Source organism: Tachypleus tridentatus, chromosome 2 (genome assembly GCF_004210375.1).
Source record: "Tachypleus tridentatus isolate NWPU-2018 chromosome 2, ASM421037v1, whole genome shotgun sequence".
Classification (NCBI taxonomy): Eukaryota; Metazoa; Arthropoda; class Merostomata; order Xiphosura; family Limulidae; genus Tachypleus; species Tachypleus tridentatus.
Window position 1 is genome coordinate 36,745,595 of NC_134826.1, and position 12,679 is coordinate 36,758,273.

At 34.5% G+C, this 12,679-nt stretch overlaps 1 pseudogene across 1 annotated transcript in view; it reads right to left on the reverse strand.

Moving 5' to 3' along the window:
* The window catches only part of LOC143240997 (ephrin-B1-like), a 117,032-nt pseudogene extending 104,964 nt beyond the window's left edge, over positions 1-12,068 (reverse strand). Inside the window, exon 1 of the transcript XR_013022132.1 lies at positions 11,758-12,068. The product of XR_013022132.1 is annotated as an ephrin-B1-like (transcript). The remainder of the gene's footprint in view (positions 1-11,757) is intronic.
* Positions 12,069-12,679: the final 611 nt, after the last annotated feature.

The following is a 12,679-nucleotide window of genomic DNA, read 5'->3' on the forward strand; positions in this document are numbered from 1 at the left end:
GTCTTATTTAATGTTAATTCGGAACAGAAAATGATGGTCTGGTACTTCTCGCTTATTTTACTGCATGCCTTCTCATGAGGAAAAAGTTATTTCCTTGTTAGAGCAACTGAGCCGTGCATATCGGATGTGTCTTACATATCTTGTATTCAATACTTTATTCCCTGAAATTTTTGTTTACTAAGTGAAGAATTCATAAAAGTTACATACATAGGTTCCTTCACTTTTTCTAAAGAAACTAAGCTTCCTAAGTTTTAATTTTAATATACGTTTCATAATAAGATGATTTGCAAACAAGTAACACGCAACCACCTGATATTTTCTACGATTCTTAACAAATGATTTCGGTATTTTTAGTTTGAACAGCTGTAAACTTAGGAACTTATAACGATAAAATACCGGGTAAGATAACGTTACTTTTGTTTAAGCGGAAAACTAGAAAGATAAAGCACATATATATATATATAAGCTTCACAATGTTTCTTAGGAACAAAGTGCCCATGCGAGTTACAAGAAGCTTGATGTGGCACATTAGCTAATCTTAAGTATTGCACTCTTTTTGAATCGTCTTAAACCTACCTTGGGAGTTAAGAAATACCAGCAAATGCTCTCAAAGCAACCTAAATTTTAAAAGCTACAAAATAATCTCATAAATCATCAAATGGATAGCGTAAAGAGAGTTCTGTTGAAAGGGGATAGAATTGAAGCAATATCCATATTGGCTAAAGTACAGCCGCATGCTTTCTAACGAAACAGATGTTGTATGTTACTTCATTTGGTGAATACATTATTTAAAACCACACAACGAAATATTTGCAACTCATTCATTAATGACTACGCTGTTGGCATTCATTAGAATATTTCTGACCACAGCTTTCTGAAAAAACAAAATAATAATAATGTATAAACATACCAAGAAAAATAACTGAATTGCGCGACCTTCTGAGCATCGGGAAAGAACTTACAATCTAAGAAGATAAAACTATTTAACAGTTCTTTATATCTATAAACGTTTATCTCAAGTGTTATTTTAAAAGACTAGAACATTTCTTAAATAAACATAGATATGATTCTGATCTAAATTAAAAGGGAAAATGTTGGAACCTTAAATAGTCTTTACCTCACAAGCAAGAGCGATAGAATTTTTATAATGGTTTTGTTTTGTTTTTTGAATTTCGCGCGAAGCTACTCGAGGTCTATCTGGGCTAGCCGTCCATAATTTAGCAGTGTAATACCAGAGGGAAGACAGATAGTAATCACTACCCACCGCCAACTCTTGGACTACTATTTTACCAACGAATAGTGGGATTGACCGTCACAGTATAACGCCCCCACAGCTGAAAGGGCAAACATGCTTGGTGTGACGGGGATTCGAACCTGCGACCCTCAGATTACGAGTCGCACGCCTTAATCCACCTGGCCATGCCGGTCCATTTTATAATGGACTGAAATACTTTTTCTTATATGGATTTCTGAAATGGTAGCACTCGGACTATAAAAACTCAGTCAAAAAAATAGGTATTTTCAAATTCAAACGTAAACCTTTTAAGTATTAAATAATGAAATGAAGTTAGAATAGCATTTCGTTTGAGGTCATGATTAATAAATGCATTTAACTGTAATTTTTAGAACAAATTATGAGGTGAAAGGCCATGTCATCGCGTTTGCTGAATTGCATTCAAACTTTTATTAAACTACTATTTATTAATTTGTGTCAAAAGTTTGGAATAGAATTGTGGATATTAATTCAAATTTTAGTACTGTAGATTAGTTAATTTCTTAATTTATAAGTAAACATTAAAAAACACACCTAAATATCGATTATTGTGAGTCGTGTGCGTCGGGATAACGAGAAACCCACTTGAAGTAAAAATGTATCTCAAGACGGCTGGTATGGGTATTCAAGCTTTTATTAAAATAAAGTAGAGAACAACGTTTCGACCTTCTTAGGTCATCTTCTTTGTTAACCTGAAGAGTCACGTGCTATGTTGAATGCAGCACTGGGTCATATTAGATATGTTGTGATGTCAGAATACTAAATCTGTAGTTTCGTACCAATTAAGAGCTCATACTGCTGATATTGACAAGCTACAATATGAAATACGAACCTCACATCTTTCCAAATTTTGCTGAGATATCACTTACGTCCTGAATCAAACACAATAACCACGTTTACTTTTTTTTTCCTTTCTGGAAACGGTATTTTTTTTACATTTACATGTAAGTTAAATTACATTATAATTAAATATAATTAAACTATAATTACATTATAGTTAAATCGCGCTTTTAAATTTATTTCTAAATCAGTTAGTATTTCTTTTTATTTCAACAGAAAGATAAGTAAAAGATAGAATTTTTAAGTCAAATACGTTTATAAAATTTCCTAGTTTTGTGATACATATATGAGATGTAAATAACCATTCGACAGCTTAGAATGTCCATCAACAAATGTCCTCTTAGTAGTTTTCTCAGCCATTTTAACGCGATAGATGACGTTTCGTTCTTTCGAACTAAGATTTCAAGGAGGTAAGTTATGCCTTTAATCTGCTCGAAATTTCATAATTTCTCAGACCTATATGCAGTTTAGTTACTAAGCTTGATAAATTACAGTGGAATTTTATAGTATTAGTATAGTAATTCATGATTTTTTTATTCAACTGTTTATATAAAACCTAAACATATATATTTTTATTTCATATCTTTCACGAACGAAATTTTAAGAAACTTTGCAACATGCATTAAGGAACAACCGAATACAAAGGACAGAGCTAGAAGAGATAACTGCTTGCTTTAACTTTTATTTACTGTTCTATATCAAGAAAAATTAGTTTAATAACTTATTTCTAAATAGCAATAATCCATACACATATATAGTACAAACTAATTTAAGTCTGACTGTATATTAAAAAAAACTTTTTTTATTAAAACAAGGCCAAGACAGGGACTATTTGTAAAGACTAAAGGTCAGTTTTATGTTATGGATAGAGTAACATGAGTCCATGTGCGCCGCGTCAATGGAAATTTTGTACTGTTAGTCAGGCACAGTTGGAAGATTAATATTATAAAAATAACATATATAATAACACACACACACACACACGAATATATAGCATTATAAGACTTAAGCTATTTAGACTAAACACTTATATTTTTGTGCAATCATTCTAGAACGAAGAACCACAATTTATATTTGTATCTAAATATTTATGGCGGTTACGATGTCGGTCAAATTGACAGAATTAGGGTAGAGAAAATAATAGACAAAATAAAAAGTCCTGCTGAAAGCAAACATTTGAAATGTATTTAGGATGTTTCAGAGATTACTCAAATAATTTGAGATTTTTGGGGAAGAGGGTTGTTTTTTAAGCTTAACATGAAAAACACTTTGCACTCGGAGTAGTACCGAAACCGGCTCGATATTTTCACAAACATCAGTAGTGGAAATGCTTCATTAAAAACTCGATTTTTTATGTACAGGAATGTACAATTATTACTAAAAGTCTACCAAATACATAAGATTGCTTGCAATTGAACTCTGGATTCTAGTTTGTAATCCTTAGATTACTGTCTCACTGGAGAACACAAAATGCCATAAGAAAACAAATTATATGTTAGAAATTTTCTGAGAATCAATGTGCTAACAATATTTTTAAAATACTTCGTCACAAGCCGTTAACTATTTCACTTTAGGGTCGCCGACCTGGCAGTGCCTCTTGGACACCTGGAGCAATAGTTCTGTAAGATACCTAGAACATTGGCGAAATGGGCATAATATGATATTATAGGAGAAACAAAAAACTATTTCTTTAAATATTCTTTTTAATTCATGTTATTACACATACATATATGTTCCTCAGCATTTCTACCTCTATCATATCTTCCAACTACTTCAACACTTGAAAGCATATTCTTTTCATACGTTTCGCCTTTCTAACATTATGAAACATTTTTTAACTCCTTGTTTCTGGTACTTCTGTTTCAATAACATCGCTCAGTGCTTTCCCTTATGTTTCATAATTTCATTCCCTTTTCTTATGCTACTTTGTGCCTTTAATGTTCGTATCGTCCTTATAGTTAAATCGCGCTTTTAAATTTATTTCTAAATCAGTTAGTATTTCTTTTTATTTCAACAGAAAGATAAGTATAAGATAGAATTTAAGTCAAATACCTTTATAAAATTTCCTAGTTTTGTGATACTTTCTGATTATTCTTATTTTTCCAAGGTCCTTTATTTCAGAAATTTAAACTTGGTCAAGACGAAATAAAGAAAAATAAATTCCTAAAACACATATGCGTCAAAACCTTATACCTTTTCTTTTAATTTATAGAATATATTCTTCTATGAAAATGTAATGAACTTGTAAAGAAAAATTACTAACATGCGTAAAATATGCGATTTTTATCAATCATTGTTATTGTTATCGCTAATAGTATTCGAACACCGAAAATCTCAAGATTTTCCTGCAACAGATTCCTGGATTTCGGTACTAGCAAACCAGTTTCGAATACAAAATATTCACTGTACTTTAGGGTGTGAGTGCGTTATAAGTGTGACCATCAATCTCTTTGCATAAGTGTAGGCTAGCATGGTACTTCTGCCTTCCGTCTAGTCAGTGGCTCAAAATTAAGGACAGGTGGATAGGCTTTATATCTTTACCAAAAAACACAGAATATGATCATCGAAGTCGATTACTATTTTTAAATCAGTTTTATCACTTAATTTTTATCATATATTTTGGACCTCAATTTGAAGTTCTGAAAAGCTTTAATTTCGTGACATGGATACCCTTGTAGTCAGCGTACTCTGAAGTTAAATCCAAAGATTCACAATTCGCGACCCTTATCCGCAAAATTCCACTACACACTTTCGGGCCATGGGTGTCCTAAGAAAGGTCAGTCGAATCTGTCAGACAAGGGTATCCCAAGGGTGCCCGGCATGGCTAAGTGGTAAGGTCGCTGGACCCGTAATCTGAGAGTTACGTATTCGAATCTCGGTCACATCAAACATGCTCGCCCTTTCAGCCGTGTGGGCGTTATAAAGTGTAGGTAAATCTCGTTTGTATGAGTGGGTGGTAATGACTAACTGCCTTCCATTCTAGTCTTACACTACTAAATTAGGGACGGCTAGCACAGATAGCCCTCGAATAGCTTCGCGCAAGATGCAAAATCAAACAAACAAAGCCCAAGGGTTGTAAATACATTTCCTCTTCTTTATGCAGCTTTGTGTGAAATTCTAAAAAAAAAATATTTAGTGGTTAAGGGTAGGATTCTAACTGAGATTATTGTGTTTATAAAAGCAGGTGTTATTGTTTATAGTCTTCAGTGCTTTTCGCTCCCACTTCCTTATATTGGGGGGAACACTGATATACTATAGGCTTGTAGTTGTTTGTCAGTTTTCGCTTCTTCATCACATATGATGTACTTTTATTCAGTCACTGATGTTACTATACGACTAATTTGTACGTGAAAATTACGTTTCTTTCCATACATAGATGTTATATGTGATATAACTTTAAACTCTGATAATTTTACATTTTTGTTTTATATTTTAGTATTTGTCATTTCTTTAATGAAAGATTTTATTGGAACAATCAGGCTAATTCATTCGATTTCTTTGAGAGAAGGAGAGAGCTACTAGCAAATAGACTAGACATGCAGAACTAATTAGTAAAACATTTACTGAAGTCCTCTCCTCTCTCTAGCTCTAACCTCCCTACATTTTTAAAACAAGTCTTCGTTATTTCTGCCTCCCTGTATGTTCTTTTTCCATCTTCCTACTGTTTGCTGAAAACCCAAACCAAACGCCAAGTTATAATATCCTTGAGCTCACTCGCTTCCCTGACATACACTTTCTTTGTGCTCTCTATTTATCAACGCATGTTTAACCAAAGTGCCTAAGATTCTGTCCTTGTTTGCTTTACCCCTAACCTAAGACACCGATGAAGGTACAACTTGTGTGAAATGAGAGGAAGTGGAAGGGGAACTGAAAGATAATGGGGAAAGAGGAAGAGAACTTGTATGATGCTGTTTAATGTTTGCCTTTCTCTCCGTTTGGCTCTCTCTGCGGTCCATATTTCATGCCAAAACAATGATGGTGTCATTTAGCCGTTTTGAGCTTGGGTCAACACGTGGCATGTGACAAGGCTTTTAGTTCAGTTCCCATGGAAATTGTCTTCTGCGCTACACATCCAAACATTTTTCCATTACGTCCTTCTATAAAACAGGGTTCCTTCGTTTTCAAAAGCATGCTAATGTATAAACACGAGTCCCCATAACACTTCTGTTGTTTCAAGTTAATACATTTATCGTGATTCTCGTATCAGGTAAATAAACTTAGTTAAACCACTTTATATTCTTAGATCTTACAATAACAAACGCATCACTTTAAATCGGAAAATGTAGTCGAAATAAACAGTTTGGTACAACGAGCAGGGTTATTTATTTTAGCATATAAAAGCTGTTTTGGTTTCACTTCATGAAACTTGTTAAAACACTTTTCTATTTTTGAAACTTTATGCTCTCCGTATACTTAAAAACATCTTAGACACATTAAAAACACCTCCATGTATTTTTCATGAAGAATATCAGCATCTCAATAAATCTGTTATTCTAAAGATAGACCCAAAGTACTCATGTTTTGTAGGATTCTTGACAAAGTTTGAATTAAAAAAAGTATACATACTTAAAAGCCCCGTAAACTGAGTAGTTACTACGAAGTGACTGAAGATATACAGCATGCATTTCTATATGATTTAGAAAAAAAGAAACAACCAATAAATGTTATTGTAGGATAATTCATGACTAAAGATTTAATCCGCCAAAGTATAACATTTTATAAAAAAACAACTAAATATATCGTTATTGTTTGTAGTGTTCGACAATTCTTCTTTAAATGTCATATTAAAATGTTTCTCAATGTATGCAATGTTTCTGTCAATAATCAAACTTAATCTATTATCACTATGTAATAGAATTGTAATAATTGTAATAATTTATTGGAATATCATGAATAAGTCTTCTAACTAATATTTCGTATGGAACAAAGCCTTGTCTTACACTCCTCTTTACTTTCGCTCAATAAATTGTTATTAATAAATACATAAAATATTAAGCACTTTACTAAAAATAATTGGTGACAGAAAGAGTCCTTAAGCTTAAACGCAGGCGTGCAGGAAAATATACACATGGTTGTTGTTGTTTTGAATTGAGCACAAAGCTACACAAAGGGCTATCTGTGCGCTCTGCCCACCACGGGTATCGAAACCCGGATTATAGCGTTGTAAATCCGCAGACATGCCGCTGAGTTACTGGAGGGCTATACAATGGTGATACGAACATAGTGAGAGTAACTTATAAAAAACAATATGAAATTAAACATCAAACTTACAAAAATGAAAATAATTAGCAGTAGAGAAACACTTGTCATCCAGAAGAGCTAAAACAGAATCCATTGTTGTATAAATCATTGCTTAAAGAATAAGGCAACAAATAGCATCAGTTTCCAGTGACAACACAAGTGTGAATGAAAACAACAAAGACTTTACCTGCTACTGTTGCTTTCCGAAGTTGTTGGCCCCTTTCAATAGCTCGCAGATACAGTAATATCTGTTGTTAGTGCCTTATCAACTTATTGGCCCCTTCTACATCATGCAAATACAATAATATCTGTTGTTAGTGCTTTACCAGTTTATTTATCCCTTATACATCTTGGAAATATAATGTGCGAAACGTTTCTTAATTTTTTTTCTTGTTCTCGAGTATTGAAATAATTTGGCTTAGTACTGTGATCAGACTAACATCCAAGTCAGAGACATCTGGATTTATGGCACAGCAATACCTGATATAAAATGTTGAACAGAAGTAGGGAAAATAATTAACAGTACCTCCCGCCTACACAGCTATTTTAGCTGAGTAGCGGATATGGCTGCTATCGTTATAACACCTGCACAAGATTTACAGCTCAGCACACGCTAAGATACAGCTCATAAGAAAAGCCACAGTCTTGATTGATTTACTGAAACTCCGAAAACAAAGGCAACCATGATTAAAATGAAAACGATAAGGCATTGATTTATTTTCCCTCACAACTGGTTATTTATTAGGAAATTTAACTTATTAGTTAAGGGAAAAAAAACGCTATTTAACTGAATAGAAAAAGGAAAAAAAAAGAACACCTTCATAAAAGCGTAACCATAAACTAGTGTAGAATTAGTAATATCGCCGCCCCCCCAGTGGCTCAGCGGTATATCTGCGGACTTACAACGATAAAAACCGGGTTTCAATACCCGTGGTGGGCAGAGCGCACAGATAGCCCAATGTGTAGTTTTGTGCTTAATTCAAAACCACAACAAGTGATTTCACCACTTCGAGGTATTGAATGTATGAAACTTTGTAACAAACTATATGTATTTCTTTATTGGTTCACATAAAAACGCTCAGAGTTGCTTAAAACGTTGTGTTTAATTTGATAAAATTCTTTAGATGTCGCGATAGCAAAAGGAATGTTCGAACCACTAGATTTTAGTATTTGCTAGAGAAAAACCACTCGGAAGTGTTTAGTGCATATTATTACAACTAATTATTTATCATCATTTATGCATTTCGCTCATACGAAAACAAAGATAATCAGTCCTGGAGTTATCAAGTATAGGTAGAAATCATTTGTGTATAAAAACACTTACGGAAAATGTGTTATACGTTTCATGTTTTTCTCTCTCGCACTAGTAATCACAAACCAAATACAATTTAAAAAATTATCTGTAGTATGTAGATGGAATGTAGCTAGTCCTAGAAAAAGACCCCGAACACGATACGAATTTAGCAAAATAATAAAACAATAGACTTAGATATGAAAGAGCTCTCAAGGACCTTTTAATTATACGCATTTATTGAAGCATCTGTTTTGTGTATTTGTTTCTAAGCCGCAAATGTTAAACTGTAAAAACACCAGCGTAAAAACAATAGGCAAGTGCACCGCCATCACACCCTAGGTGCTGACCTGGTAAAGCCTCTTATCCGTTTATGAATGACTCATATGTAGCATGCTTTTGAAATGAGCATAACAGTGGGCATTACTGACAGTTAGCGGCATTCATAAAGGTTTGTACCACATGCTAGAAACACAGTAACTGTATACAAACTTATAGCAACTTTCATAAGACAGCTTTCTAAACATGTGATGACAGCAATGGACTCACGCCTATTTCGCTTCACTTGTTCGTTCACAGAATAATCAGATTGTACTACAAAAAGGCCTCTAGTTAAGAGAAGCTCTTTCAAGTCTAAAGCATCCTATCATGTGTATCACTCTAAGTCTAACAGAACTTCAATAAACTACGTATTGAAAATCTGCTCGTTTCAAACAAGTCTCTTTGCTTTTGTTTTTCACTACCCATAAATTATGACATCTTTTACACCATATCTACGTTCAAAATCGAGGTGCAGTGACATCAATAAATAATATCATTACTCTACTAGAGCCCAAGAATGGGTTGTAGAAGAAAATAACTCTAGTTTGAAATTGAAACTTCTTTACTTTTTCACAATTATGAGAAAACTATACAACTATAATTATCAGATCCACAAGAGACTGATACGAATGGCCACGCTATCGATCTTATCTTTTCTTCGGTTGCTTTTTATTTAATAAAAAATGGTTGACGTGAAGATTCATGGTACAGCCGCCGCTGCCATGTTCCAAGAACAAATCCTATATCTCAACTATACTTAAATGCACAGTAAGCACGGCAACTTCAGGTCAGGTAGGGACCAGCGTTGGGAAGGAAAGCCATTCATCGGTGGAACACTGGCGCCGCTCCCCCTGGGGCGATGTATCTGCGGTTCGCCGAGACTGAAAACAAGCAGAGAGTCGGTACAATAGCAAACCTTCGATCTAGCTGAAGTACGGCTTGATTACTGACATTCAGAACAGATGCTAGATCCCGTGTGCAAGCAACCGGTTCCAAATTATCCGCCCCACCCCCTGCGCCCCGATCACAGGATAAGAGAGAGGAAAACAAAGGCACAGAGGTGTTGTGTTCCTCTTATCATGGTAGAGGGTCCGAACAGTGTTGAGCCGACAGAAAGCTACGCAAGGTGCTTTTGTTCAGTAAGTGTTTTTTCTATCAAAGCTGCTAGTTCATGTTCAGAGAAATCTCTAGCTAAACATCTTCATAGTCCTTAAGCTGATTAATTGTGAAAAGACCTTTAATCTCATACATCGGTCTTTGAACACCTCCATGGGACATTCATTATATGTTAGTCGACTTTCAAGGAAGTATATGATAAACGTATTACACTCTTAGACCTGAGTACTGTCGCATCCGAATTGTATTTATAATACAGGAGAAACAATTACATACGACGTGAAAAAGTTCCTTGGAATTATGTACAGTGTTTCCTTATGGCGGAAAACATGTCAGACCCAGTAAAAAAAACATTCCCAAGAAAATCATTCATATGAAGTAACTACCAAAAGAAAAAAGTACTTCGACTTCTGAGTGCAGATGGCTTTCATAATAACTGATCAAGAAGACATGAAAGTAGGTGCAGCTCTTCAGGTTAAAAATACACATTTAAGCATAATAGTTGTCCTGTTGATAACCTTGATACAAGCACGTGTACATATATATCAATACATATGTAACCTTCAAATGCTGTGAAAATGCAAGATAAGACTGTGAAAGGGTTTCTTCCGACCCTTTAATAACATATTGATGAACGATTTACAAAAAAGACGTGGAAAATGATATTGAATATTTTGACTTTAGTACTGGTAAAAAAAATCAATAATATCTTCATAACTGCGAATCAAAAAAGGAAAATTGGCATAAGGTTTACTTTTGTTGAACATATATTATCGCTTTTCTAATAAACAGATGATCAACACTTTGGTACCATCTAGCCTCTGTAGAATAATTCAAATATAACAAAAGTTAAAAATGTGTTGTTTTTCCTAATCCTACTTTTGTCAGTTTATTAATCATTTATCGTTCTCAGCATGCTAGAGTGAAACTCCAACACCATTTCGTGATGACGAGAAACCCACTTGAAGTAAAAATGTTTCTCAAGACGGCTGATATGGGTATTAACACTTAGTTAAATAAATTAGAGAACAACGTTTCGACCTTCTTAGGTCATCTTCTTGTTAACAAAAAGGTTAACAACAACCCGTCTCTAACTTGTGTTATATTTGAATTATTCCACAGAAGCTAGATGGATATACAAAATGGTGCCAAAGCGTTCATCATCTGTTTATACAAAAACCGATGGTATACGTTCGAAAAAAGTAAACTTTATGAAAATTTTCCACTTTTGATTCGCGATTAACAGAAAATTATTGTTTTTTTAAACATGAAAACCCAAAAGGTGTTTTACCTATACCAAAGATACCTTTTAACTCGAGCTATAATTTCATTCTGTATCCAATTAATATGACTACAAGAGGCAGTTCCGAGAACCTGAAAATATCGAAAATTCACAACAACCAACATATAAGTTCTAAAAAGTCCAACAATGTCAGTAATCATTCTTTCCACAGGAATCACGAATGATAAAAAAATTGGTAAATTGCAAAACAATAAATCTGGTGACACAAACGGGTTCACCCCTGTAGAGGTAAACTTCCCAAAAGCACGAGGGTTAAAACGAGTTTCTCGTTTTGTTGTTTATTTGTAAAAATAATGCTCGACAGACTTATAATAGACTCAAAGTTCATAGATAAGTAACAATCTCACAGCACGGAACATATAAAACACTTACATTGGGTTGGAGGCGTTCCAGTATATGCCGTCCAGCCTGACACACACCACATCTAGAGTAACGATGTCCAAAAGGGTGAGAAGGAGAAATACTACAATCCATGGCATTGTTACGGTAACACAGGAGTTTTCTCTTGTACTTAGTTGTGGTGACAGTTTCACCACTTCTTTATTAGAGACTCGTAGTAAACATGTTACGTTCTACTTGTTTCAGATTAGACAGGACTCTTCTCTCTACAAGTTCAGTTCAACGTGTGTATCAAGCTTTATTCGAGAGCCTTGCGCGCAGAGAAGTCTGCTTAGCCTCGACACCATGGTAGAGTAGGACGCCACGTTAACCTCCAATCAAAAGAAAGCACACAAACGTCGAGTGGCGTACTTGCTTCTAGCACGAGCGGCGGTGGTTCCACCCTGTAGAAAAATATACCCCCCTTTTTCCAACAAACCATGTGGCATAGCCTAACATTGCAGAATTTTCCCAAATACACCTTCTGATTGACAGAATTCCAGATAAGGTAAAACATCCAATATTCTCATGGAAAACACATCTTTCGACACGTTGTTGTTGTTCAAACAATAAGCTATTTCATGCAATAACAATTATCTTCACATATTATCACGCTTCAAATGATTTCTTACCTTCGCCAGCTCATATTTTAAACCTAGTATTACCAAAACAACTAATTTAATGCTCTCATCATAAGCTAAGCCTCCAGCTAGGCCTCCAAAATGTTTTTTTTAATTTACTTGAGTGTTGATATATATATATACATACGTGTGAAGACTGGAAAAAGCCGTTTTATTTACTATCTTCAAGCAAGCAATATCACACATCAATAGGTCCCCAGTGGCACAGCGGTATGTCTGCGGACTAACACCGCTAAAAGCCGGGTTTTAATACCCGTAGTGGGCACATCACTGGC